A 13,442-nucleotide genomic window follows, 5' to 3' on the forward strand; every position below is an offset into this window, starting at 1 on the left:
CCTTATTGGCTGTGGGTGCCGCCATCTTTGAGGGCAGGGCAGTCAATTAGCATATTCCCTCCTTATTGGCTGTGGGTGCCGCCATCTTTGCAATGGTGTGAGGGCCAATTAGCATATTCCCTCTTTATTAGATAGGATTATTATTATTATTATTATTATTTTCCAGGTAGAGGAGAAGGTACACCACAAACTGTGCTTTGGATTCACTCCTTCTAGTCACACTGGCAGATGGTCATCCACCTTTTGTTCATGGCCCCTCCTCTTTCCCAACCATTTCCTCGTGTTGAAATCATCTCACAGGTCTCCTAAATTAGGGCTCTGAGTTCTCATTCTGCCTTTTCCATATAAGCAAACTCAAAGAGTTTTACCCACTGCAAGAATCTTTCATATCTCAGAAGTCTGACCCACCTCACTCTGTGAAGGGATGTTTCTCCCTGTTCTAGGGACCAGCTTGACAGTGGATATATCTACCTCCTTTGTTCTGACTCTTGACTCTGGATTCCTTCGGCCACCAACTTAGCCACTCTAAATTCATACTTCCTCACTTCCTAAGCACTTCTTGTAGTAGTAAGCCATCCATTCTTTCCTCTAAACTGTTTGATTCCCCTATAGTGGTTATCTCAACCAGTCTCCCATTCACTGCCCCAAGGTCCTGGGAAAATACACAAATGACTCCTGGGAAACCTGGTGATAGTCTCCCCTTTGCTCAAGGGCACATGCCTCTTCAGACACACATATACACTAGGGTGCACAATTGATGAGCTGTATTTACATGTGAAATTGAAATAGCCTTTCTTCTGTGTCTGCAATCCATTCTGCTTCTTCTCTCTGACTCATCTGGGTCCATAAATTCTGTTTTAAGCATTTCTACATCTTTATTGATACAGTCATAGAGATATTTAATGAATTTAACAAGGCTCATTATGCAGTATCTATAAGGCAAAGTTAGGATGTATATGACATAATAGACTAAAAATGCTCTCTGACATTGCAAAGAATTCTGTGGAAACTAGAAATTTCAGTGCTTTCTATATGGGCTGGCAGATAATTTGCTAAACTGTCAACCTGTTGTTTTGCATTTGAATAACCAATCCAACCAGTTCTGTGAAGGCAGCACAATATTTACTAGAGTTATGTCTAACACAGCACTGTGCTTTGCTTTGATAAGAGAACTCTGCTGCAGTTTTCTTTTACTTAAAAGGCAGAAATTTCAAGTACAAAAAGCATTGGTACAATTTGATGAATAATAGTTGAAAGCTGTTCCCTGATATTTTTAAGACTTCATTACAGACCTCTACTATGACAACATTTTCTTTTCAGACACACATTTAGATCTCCAGACACTGAATAAATAGAAATAACTTCATTCAAAATAACAGAAAGAAATTTTGTCTATGTTAGATTGTTATTTTTTGTTTTCTGGTGTGTGTGTTTTTTTTAATGAAGTAAGTGATAAACAGATAGCTTATTGTTGTATGAGATTATTATTACAGTGGGTTTAGAATCCTTTAACACTCGGCTTTTCCTAAATTATTATCTTGGTTCTAAGTACTTTGTATTAACAGCAACGGTTTGCCACTAAAACCACTCATTTAACTGAGCAAACAAATAAGTAAAGATTCACAGCACAGCAATCAGAAAGAATCAGGTATCTGATTGCATAGGTTGTACATGAGAGGGATATCAGCAACTTCAAAGAGAAATCTATGAAAAGCAACATTTTTTATTCATGGTAGGATATGAAAAAAAGTCTGTATTCCAGGCCTGGTGATTGTCCCCATAGCAGAAGCATAAAAAAATCATAATTCACTAGCCTTTGTCTACACTCACCAACCATTTAGGCAAATGACGTCAACAAAATAGATTCTAAGTACTGCTTCCCTTATAGAGATCTTTTTAAAATGAATGATCAGATTGGATTACTTCCTATGATCACTATCACTGAATATTTGTTAATTCAAAAATCAGAATTTTATTTTAAAATTTAAGATTAAAATATAACCATTGCCCGAGCCATTTTAGCCTACAGAAGGAAGGGTCCCGGTTTTGATTCTGGTCAAGAGCCCACAAAATAGATCCTAAGTACTGCTTCCCTTACAGAGATCTTTTCAAACTGAATGATCAGGTTGGGTTACTTCCTATGATTACTATCACTGAAATATTTGTTAATTCAAAAATCAGGGTTTTATTTTAAAATTTAAGATTAAAATATAACCATTGCCTGAGCCCGTTTAGCCTACAGAAGGAAGGGTCCCGGGTTTGATTCTGGTCAAGAGCACGTACCTCGGTTGCAGGTTCCTCCCCGGCCCAGGCCCTGGACAAGGCGCATGCAGGAAGCAACCAATCAATGTGTTTCTCTCACATCAATATTTCTCTGTCTTTCCTTTCTCTAAAAAATCAATGGGAAAATATCCTAGGGTGAGAATCTTTTTTTAAAAACGGATAATCCAAACATTTTTTGTGGACATTAACATATTTTATTTAAAATAATACTTTGTTTTAATTATCTTGTTTTAATATGGTGTATCAATTAGGATACTCTATGATGTAAATTACAGGAACCCCAATTCAAACTGGCTTAAACTAGAAAGGAAACTTTTTAAACCAAAAAGTCTAGCTGTCTGGCTTCAGGTAAGGCTTTTCTAGTGGTTCAAATGATGCCACCCAGGATCCAGTTTCTCCTTTGACTTCATCTTTAGGTTCCATTAAAGTGGCTCTGAGTAGCTCAGCGCCTCCTCTCCTGCTAGTAAAAGGCCTGCAGCTGTCCAGACCCAACATTCTCAAATCCTGGGATAGAAGGAAGAGTATGTGTCTCTTACAATAGACACAGCGTCCTGGGAGTCACTCAGTCTCATGGTTTCTTTGGCTCCTGTGCTCAATCCCTGTGGCTAGGAGGGCTGGATACACTGACCAGTTCATGCCTGAAGCCTGAATTTTTATGTTTGTATAGACCCTTAATTTTGTTTTTCATTTGTAATAACTCATCTCACCCTTTTGGTATGAGCCCCTTGAGAGCAGCAACTATGACTTCTAAATTCCTGCATTATTTCAAAGCACCACCAACAACAAATGGTCAAGAAGTGGGATTAAGTTACCTGATGTGATGATCATAATAGTAATTTCTCTTGATTAACTGTTCTCTAGAATCCCAAAATACCTTGTAAAAAATATTAGAATCATAAAATGATGAAGGTTTTCCAGGGCCCTTCCAGATTCTCTGTCCATCCCTCTCCACCATGCTCAGTGCCCCAAGAGGCGGGGTTCAATAGACTGCATCAAATGGCCTTCACTCACTCCGACTCCCACTTGGGTTTGGCCAATAGAAAATACCAATAGAAGAGAATGAGGGAATAGGAGAAAAGAGAGGTCAGAAAAACCCAACTCAAACTGGCTTAAATCATCAATGGAATTTATTGAATCATGTAACTAAAAAAATATAGACATCTTGTTTCAAGCCAATGTAATAGCTCAAATAATGACATCAAGGCTATGAGAACTGGGAGGGACTTCATTAATCAGATTGTTGCCTTAATTATAATATAACAAATCTGTGTGCAGGAGAAGTGAGAAAAAGTTTTCTTGCTCCACTTTGCTGTTAAGAACACTAAAGGAGTTGTTTCCTGGTTGTTTCTGGATTCGATCTTAGCACTCTAAATGTTTGAAATGAATATATGAGAACTTTCAGAGGCCAAAAGCAAAAACTAATTCCACTGAAATACACAGAACCTAAAGGAGAAATAAATAATTGGTTCATCATTTACATCTTTGCACGTTATTAACTTTTTTCATCTTTGATTCACAGTATCTAACAGATCCCTACAGGGTAGGTGTTCAGTAAATTGATGAATAATGGAAAGTCCAAACTAAGTATTTTCTTTCATGTGATGCTGGAGATGGTATACCTCTCTGTTCCCAAACATTTATTGGTTCCTCCTGCCAATTTCATATAATGGAGAGACTGAGGGAGACCAGGGATGCTATCAGTAAATGATGTTTTTATTGTAGCCAGAGACGGCAAAATATACACCAGTTTTGATTTTTTTCAAATGAAAAGACTTTCACTGTGGGCACAATGTTTCTAATAACACTGCAATGTCGAAGTTAGAAAACAAGATAATGTGAAGGGTGCTTAAAAGCTTCTCATTGTTCCAAGTACTTTGTGTTTCCCTGTGAACAATGGACAATGCTCCCATTAAACTTTTGAAATACTTGTATGAGATATAACACAGCTGACCTCTCAAAAAATTTTATCTTTTACACTTTCTAAGTTAGAAAAATATTTTTTAAATGTTTTTGACTCTCTCGTGGATCTCTCCTTTGGGTAAACAGTGAGTGTGTCTCTGTTGTCCCACGCTATACCAACGACAGCAATTTATCTCTTATTAAGCACAGACAGGTATAACAAGCAAGAGAGTAAAGTGGTTATAAGAAATAGTGCAAAGCACTTACTGCCCCAGAGGTGGAAGATGGGGTAAGACGGGCCATGCAAATAGAGGAACAAGCCCGTCCTTGCCCAGGCTCTCACGGAGCCTCAGCTCTGGGAGACGCTAGAGACCACCAAGGGTGCCTTGGCCTCCGGCTTAAGAAAACCTAAGCACAGCCCCACTTGGCTCTCTGAAGAACTTAACCACTGAAGGGACAGAAATCCTAATATCAAAACAGGCTGAGACAGGAAAATGATTAGTAACTCAAGTGTCTGGGAGGAAAGGGATTGTCACCGCCCAGCCATTCCTTCCCATCAAGCTCAGCGCCATTGCAAAACACCATACCAATTCCTTGAGAGCATTCAAGAAGTGAGATGCTTCCAGCATGATCTGGGTTATGCCGAGGTCTCCTTCCTGCTCGTGCTTCTTCACCCCACCTCAGCGGAGGGTAGGTTAAACATGGGAGAGGGGGCCACACTTGGAAAACCTTGCTCCCAGAAGTTTGCCCGCTCAGGTGCGCTGTGGATTTGGAACTCACCACTTCCAGAGTGTCTGCTGTTTCCACACAATCAATCAGAACAGGCTTGTTCCTTCCCATGATGGGTGAAATGCACTCAATTTTCACTAATTTCCTCTAGGTCGGGACACATGGCCCCCATGCTTATAGCACCTGGTGCCGGGCCTGCCTGCAAGTGTTGTCATTGATTCCTGGGGCCTAGGCCAGGCCTTGCTGTCCCAGCCACCGCTGCGGTGGCCACATGGGATGTGTGCTTAACATCAGAGCCAACACCCTGTCCCTGCAGTGGTGGGAGCCACTGCTGCTTACCTTGCTAATGGAGCAGTCCTCTGTCTTTAGCCACAGTCGCGGCTGCCGCTCCTCCTACTTCTCTTGCTTTTTTAAATTTATGTTTTACAGTTTAAAAAAATGAGTGCCTATGGTCTCATGGCTCAAGAGGGTATGCAGTGATAAACCTCCTGTCCTCCAGCCACTAATTGCCCTCCTGTAATAAGTAAAAATAAGCAACTATTCTTTTTACCCGTTTTTTGCAAATGTTAAGGTACTACATTTGGGAGGTGTGTGTGTGTGTGTGTGTGTGTGTGTGTGTGTGTGTGTGTGTGTGTGTGTCTCCCCAAACAAAGTGTGTGTGTGTGTGTGTGTGTGTGTTTCACGTAACAAAGAAATAACACTGTGGCCAGCAATGAGTGAGGGTCTGTTGGACCAGCTCTCACCAACACACACAGTTTTATCAAACCTTTTGATGTTTGTTCGTCTGACAGGTGAAAAATATCAGTAGTGTTGTAATTTGTAATACTTCACCATAAGAAGTAGCAAAAAATGCCTGCTGGCGTTACCTGTTCCTTCTCTACCTCTGGAAGAAGAGAGAACTGACCCGAGTGTTTCCTTCCTCAAGCCAGTCCCGCCAGAGGCACCCAGCATGGCCTCAGCTCCCGGTCCTTCCCTCTGAGCAGGAGTCCTTGAGCCAATGGCATGCAGCTCCCCCGCCCTGGGATTTGGCTGGCAATCTCTATGAACTCTGAGTAACTACCTGTGACTGCACACCCTTGCCAGCTTCTGCGGATACTCTTCTTTCTAGAAAACTCTTGGTCTGTGTCCCCTTCTCAGGCTCACAGCAGCTGGAGCCTAAGTCTGAAGGGCCAAGGGTAGGGAAATGTTTCCAGAACCCCAGCTGAGAGATCTGAACGGGAAGGATCACCAGCAAGAACTGTGACCTCCAACCAAGGACACAGCCAGACCACTGCCTCCCAGCAACTTGACCTCTCCTCCCAGCTCCTTCTCCTGCCGATGCTCTCCATTGGCTGAACGTCACCAGAAGCCAGAGGGGGAGGGAGATCACTGATGTAGCCACTGAGTCACAAAGTAATGGAGAAGGGCAGGGAGGGGAGCTGGAAGAGCAAACGGGAGAAACCCAGCACACGCGTAAATGGCAAATCCTGAGTTCCTCTGGAACTTGTTCCCTCAGACTCACTTTGCCTCTTGAATTTTCCCAGCTCCTGGAAGTCAAAGGCCGATGGGTCTAAGGCTTGCAGTCATGACAGTCCATGCTTCCTCTCATGGAATATTTTTCTAGTAGATGGACACTCAGCAACACAGTAGCCATATTGCCTCTGGGTTACTGGTAAAGTTTTAAAAGCTGAACATATGGATCTTGGATTAGTACAGAGTTATATGGAAGAAAAATATCTGAATAAGGTAGAGGCAATTGTTATAATTCACTTGCAACTAGCAGGTAATGTTTCATGAAGAACCTTTTGTTTTACAGGTTGAAGATAGCTAATGTGTGTGTTCTGGAAACCAAGTAGGCAAATTACGGTTTTAAGTCTAGAATCCTAGTGTTTCACTATTTTAAGACAATGGGTACAAATGAAGCCCCGTTGATATATGTCTAACTGTCAATAGTACCTCACTTCCACTTGCTCAATTGTATTAAGAGGTCTAATTTTTAACAGTGCCCATGTTTCTGGAAATTTGCTAGAATTATCAGGGATCTTATATGTGCCCATGAGTCAGTCATGGTCATCATTTTCTTATCTGGTAAGATGAACTAGGGTTCCACAGCCTCAGGGGCCGATGGTTCCTGTCACACAGAACTGAAACCGCTCCTGTGCCCATGGCTGTCCAGGGCTAGTGGACAGGAACTCAACAATACCTACAGCTACATCTAGTGTCACTGAGTAGAGCCAGGCAGCTAGCTGGTGTGGTGGAGTTGGATCTGTAATGATGCCCAGGAGGTTAGAGGTCCAAACATTGATCTTACAATGTAAGAAGGAGAAGAAAGAATACTCCCTTTGGGTTACACTCAGGTTCCACAGGGTTCCACAATAAGGTTGTATGGACCCGAAGTATTAGAACATTTAGTCTCACAGTTATTTTAAATAATACACTGTGCAACTTTTACCAAGGGTCATACCTACTGGCAGAGGTCTCTGTGGAGGTAACTGCTACCGCAGTGATCTAAAGTCAACACCCCTCTGAAGCACGTGCTCTGTTTCTGGGTCTGACCTGCTGGATCAGGCTCCTTTTTCTCTTACAAGGAGGTCCCATTGTTCTCATGCCTCACATTGTTCTTTCAAAACTCTGGCCCTCGTGAGGCCAGTCCATCACGCATGCTGTGCATGACTTTAGAGGGTCCAGAATCTTTTTCTGGGAAAGATATTGGGCCCTGTTATACATCAGTGGCTGCAAACAGATTCATAGTGAGAGATGTTCCCTAGATCCTTTCCAAAAAACCACATGAACTCTTTTCCAGACCACTCCCCCACTTCAAAAAATTCAGTTACACAGATACCATGAAAGGGAGCAGTTCTTTTGGGGTGGTATAGAGAGTACAGTACCTGAAGGTTACCATGTTAAGTCTCATTCAAAAACCATTCCTAAGTGATGGCCTCTAGAGAGGCATGCCAATTTAATAAATAAACAAATAAATGAATAAAAAACTCTTTCCTACAGTAGTATCCCAAATAATACATGTAGAAGGAATGATGAAAATAGAAAATCATCGTTTGGCAGACACAACAGTAGTAATTATTTCAGGGAGAGGCAATTAATGTATGCTAAAAGGAGTAGGCAAAAGTATGCTGAAAAGCAGAATATTTACATAATTTCAAATGATCCCCTGATTAGCTGCTATTGATTTTAAAGAGAACAGTAACTTTACAGTGATTAAACCTGGCAGATGCCACCGGTGATGGAACACAGTGACTACCTTCCTCCTGATAGGAAGCATTGAAATGTTCTTGCCAAAAATGTGTAACCTGAATGTCGTCATGAGGAAATGTCAGACAAACCCAAATTGAGCAACATTCTACCAAAAAAACAAACAACAACAAAAAAACACACCCAACAACAACAACAAAAAACCTGGCCAGTACTCTTCAAAAAGTCAAAGAAAGACAAAGAAAAACTGAGGACTGGTCACAGATTAAAGACTAATGAACCAAAAAGATTAAAGACTAATGAACCTTTGAGACAGCATGGAGGGACCTGGAGAGTATTATGCTAAGCAAAATAAGCCAGTCAGAGAAAGACAAGTATCACATGACCTCACTCATATGTGGAATCTAATGAACAAAATAAACTGATGAACAAAATGGATCCAGAGACATAGTAGCATGGACAGACTGATGAATCTCAGAGGTGGAAGAAAGAAGAGAGCATCTGTAATATTTTCAACAATAAAGATAAATTTTTTAAAAAAATACTAATTAACCAGCCTTGGCCAGTGTGGCTCATTTGATTGGTTGGTTGGTTGGAGCATCATCCCTGTACATCAAAAGGTGTCAGGTTCGATTCCCAGTCAGGGTGTGTTTGGGAGGCAACCAATTAATATTTCTCTCTCACATATATGTTTCTCTCTCTCCCTCCCCCTCTCTTTATCTCTCTCTCACTCTAGCTCTCTTTCTCCCTCTCCTCTCCCTCCCTTCCTCTCTCTCTAAGGTAGATTGAAAAAAAATACTAATGAAAATTAGATACAATGCAAAATCTTGGATTGGATCCTGAGCAGAAAAAGTACATTAGTAAGACATGATAAAATTTGAATAAGGTCTGGAGATTACTTTGTCAAGTTAATTTCCTATTTTGAAAATGGTGCTGTGGTAACAGAAGATAACATTTGTAGAAACTGGGTGAAGAGTACTATATAGGAACTCTTTATACTATTTTGTTGCAACTTTCTCATAACTGAAAGTATGTCAAAATTAATAGTTGAAGAAAATTAAAAATAAATTTTGCTATGGCTGAGCAAAATTTACTTATTACAATATTTGTTTGTGGGCAGAGTAAAAAAATGCATGTTAATTAAAAGAAATACCTTTACTCTTGAAGTTAAGATTAGACTAGCAAACCTGGCCTTTGATTAGTCATGTGCCGGACTATTCAAGCATTTCTTAAAAGCACATTCTAAGCTCTCGGCATTTATTTTATTACCAAAAGTTGAAGGTCAGAATAGTAATTGTATGTGAAAATATTTAGGTGATCCTGGTCTGTCCTGTAACAAAATGAATAGACCTTTGCTGGCAGCTGTTTTATTATGACAAACACTAAATAGAATGGCCTTTCAGACCAGCAATTCCTGGGTTGAAGGCAAGTGGAAGAGGAAAGTTTTCCATTTGACAGATTAAAAATCAAGACCTCCAAATCCCTTTCCTTTGGAAGTATAGGTTAGGGAAGGAATCTAGTACTTTTCCCTGTTTGGTCTGAAAATATATATCACTTCAAATGCAATAAGTTAATTTCCAGGGTCAAGGGAGAAACCCTGCATAACTCAGAAGCAACATGTTGGAAAATAATTGGAGCCACAGGAAGCAGAACATTTTACATGTCGCATAAGAATATAAAATGGCATACAGTATTTTAGTAATTTCTTCAAGAGATATACAAGAAAAAATAGTTGAATAACTAGTAGCTTTAATTTGGGGGTTAACCCATCATTACCACTGCCTCTACCAAATTATTTAATTACCTAAAAGTTAAAATATTCATTCCAAAAATCTACTGGCCTATTGTCCTTTTTATTTCAGAGAAATCAGCATTATTGAGCTAGCACTTGAGAACAAGAGCTGTCTGAAATTCATTCGAGGCCAATATAAGAAGGAAAAATATTAGGATTTTTCTCCCATGTCCATATCCAAATCTAGAAGCCCTGGTTTTGCTTTGGAAAAAAAAAAAGAGGGGCAATACTCCTCGTTCAGGTAAGAAATAAAAGTCAGATGACAGGAATGATATTCAAATTCAAAGGAAAATCAAAGCAAGAAGTGGCTAGGAGGAACTCTCCACCACCACCATCGAAGATATACTAGAGAATGGGGCTCTGTGAAGAGCGTGTGGATTATTTTTATATAAGTATTAAGTGGAAGGAGGATCCAGAAATTTGACACTTGGGTGAGAACATTAGCCATCCTTAATGCTGCTGTACACAACTGGGGAGTAACGGTGGGTGGGGGCTGTGGTGAAACAAGGGAATGGAAGGTAATCTAAAGTGTAGAGAGCGTAGAGTTGGGAAGAATGATTACGAGGCTCTTGTAACAATGGTTCAGGTAGGTACTGATAAAGACCTGATGAAAGCACTGGCAGGTGGAGTGACGAGGGAGGTTAGAATGCCAAACATCTCAGTTGTAAAATCAGTAGGACTGGTGACTCCTTGACAGAGAAGCATGGCTGAGATACCTCCAAGGTTTCTAAGCATGAGTAACTGAGTGAACAATGATGCAGTTATCAGTTTTAAAACAAAATAAAAGGGGAAGGTCTTGTGGGGAAAATGATGATCTCTAGTTGGACTTTAGGAGATATCCAGAACGCAGCTGGAAATAAACATATATGCAGTATTTTGGAATAGAGCTGTAAGCATGAATGAGAATTCCCAGAATGCATAGAGAAAAGAGAAGGGAAGAAGCTGAGCAAGGAAGCATGGTGGCCAGGAACATGGAAGAGCTGGGTAGAGAGGAGCCCAAAAGAAACAAACAGGAAGGAAGAACTTGATATCATAAATGCCAAGGAAGAAGAATAAGAAGTGAATAGTCAATGTTGTCAAATGCTTACTAAGATGCTGGCCAAAAAGAAGCTATTGGATTTAATGGGAATTATTAATGAACTAGAGGCCTGGTGCATGAAATTCATGCATTGGGGGGGTGGGGGCAGGGAGGAAGAGTCCCTCAGCCCATCCTGCACCTTCTCGCAATCCAGGACCCCTCGGGGATGTCTGACTGCTGGTTCAGGCCTGATCCCGACATTCGGACATCCCTCTCGCAATCCGGGACCGCTGGCTCCTTGGACATCCCTCTCGCAATCCGGGACCGCTCCTAAATGCTCTCCTGCCGGCCTCATCGCCCCTAACCACCTCTGCTCAGCCCCCCGCCGTGGCGTGCTCTCCTGCCGGCCTCATTGCCCCTAACCACCTCTGCTCAGCCCCCCGCCGTGGCGACTTTTTCAGGAAGGACATCCCGAATGACGTCCAGAAGGTCATTCGGCTGTCCGGTCTAATTAGCATATTAGGCTTTTATTATTATAGATGGTGGAGGTAGAAACCAAATTGTTGTAGTCTAAGAAGTAAATGTCAATTAGAACATGAGGATAGTAAATTAAAGCTCTTTGGAAGAAAAAGGTGGTAGAGCAGTAGCTTGAGAGGCAGTAATTGTCTACAAAGGACTTTTGTTCCCCATCATAGTTCTAGGCACTATCTATCCAACACAACATTTTCTCTTATAAACCAGCTCTCTGATGTACAAAACAGATCCATCATTTTGGATGGGAAGAGTGCCTGAAGGAAACAGACATTTCACAATCTACATTATGTTTTGGGTTAATTGTTAAGAATCAGCACTTTTTCTCCCCCTCCCTGGCCACACGTACCCCCTAACTGTAGATTACAGAGGGGAAAGGAACTAAATGGCTGGCTGGTCCTGCCCGAGTGCAGCAGTGCAGAGTCCAAAACAGAACTTTAGCGACCTTACTTTATAAAAAGATGCCGCTATTTGCCGTAGTTACACAGTTAATTTTTATTAGGTTACATATTTAATGTGGGAAACTTGAAGGATTTTGTAATGACATGAGTGCTTGCAACAGAACATAAAGTGAAAAAAAAATGGCTACCATATTACCTATACAGGGGAAAGAGGAAAATGTATAAATATAAAAACAAATACACACACAAAGTAGGAATAAATACTGAAAGGAAACAAACTAAAATGATCATCTCTTTGAGCGGCAGAATTTGGGATCTTTGTTTTCCTAGTCTTACTTTTCTGCATTTTCTCAATTTTCTATAATGAAAAATGCCTTAAAATCTCCACAAAGTCACGGGAATTTGTAAACACTTACTAGCACTCTAAGCCCATTCTCCTTGGTGTGGGTGTCTTAAAAACAAAAAAACAAAAAACTATTCACAATAGTAATTCACCAGACGTGAGGAACCCCGGTCTTCCCTCGCCACTTCTCCCATGCCTCTCCCTGGCTGCTGGTCCGCTCTGGGTGCTCCCTGACTTGCATTCTACAGGTGGGTTTCCAGAAGCAGCGCGGGAAACGCAGTGGGGAATCCGAGGTTGGTTCCAGATGAGCCCACGACCCCGTCTACCGTATGGAAAAGCACTGGCTTGGGTCTCCGCGGAGCATCAGAGAGCTCCGCTCAGGTCGCCGGCCCTCGGCCTCGGTCTTCCCATCTGTAAAATGGGTTCAGGAGGATTTGCCCGGGGGCGGGGGGATGCGTGGGGCAGGGCTGTCGGGGGGATAGTTAGGGCCGCAGGTCCCCGTAACTCGCTCCGCGAAAGGCGCCGCCGCAAACGCCCTGACTCCCAGGGGGCGGGGCCCGGGAATCTGTATTTGAGCGGCTTCCCCGGCGGCGCAGACGCCCCGGCAGGTCTGACAGCCTCCGGTTCTAGGCCCCCTTCTCCTCCTCCTCCTCCCCCTCCTCCGGGTCTCTCTTTCTCTCTCTCTCTCTCTCAAATCAATCAATCAATAAAAAAATTCGTCATTAAAAAAATCATCACAGCCATGCCCAATTACCATCCAAGTTTCTGAAGGCTTATTCTCAACTCGTGCCCTTGTCTCATCATGGGCTGGTAGCAAACAGCTTGCAGATGGGCACTGGTCCTCAGACCACACTTACAGAAGCAGACGCAGGGGCCCCGCTAACCGCTAGCTAACCCATTCCCAGCCTCCAGCCCCATTGCAGGGGGTGTGCCTGGCGGGGAAAACAAACACACCTCCCACACCTGAGCCTCAGTGTTTACTCTGAGTTTGTTTTCCCACTGACTTAGTTTCCTTTCAGTCTGGGCTTTAAAAACCACTTTCAGAGTGAACGCAGGAGATCCCAGCAGCCCTAACACCACGCCTCATATGGAATGCATTTAGAGAGGGAAAACTCGCACCGAGCGGTTGTAAGATTTTGAACGGGCTTGGACATGGCGAGGCTGGAATTTCAGAGCTGGCTTTTGTTTGCATTCGTCATGAAACATTTGTTATATGAGCTGCTGCTACTGCTTCTAAGGCAGCTGCTGCCGAGAAAC

The sequence above is a fragment of the Myotis brandtii genome, unplaced genomic scaffold (assembly GCF_000412655.1).
Source record: "Myotis brandtii unplaced genomic scaffold, ASM41265v1 scaffold99, whole genome shotgun sequence".
In the NCBI taxonomy this organism is placed as follows: Eukaryota; Metazoa; Chordata; class Mammalia; order Chiroptera; family Vespertilionidae; genus Myotis; species Myotis brandtii.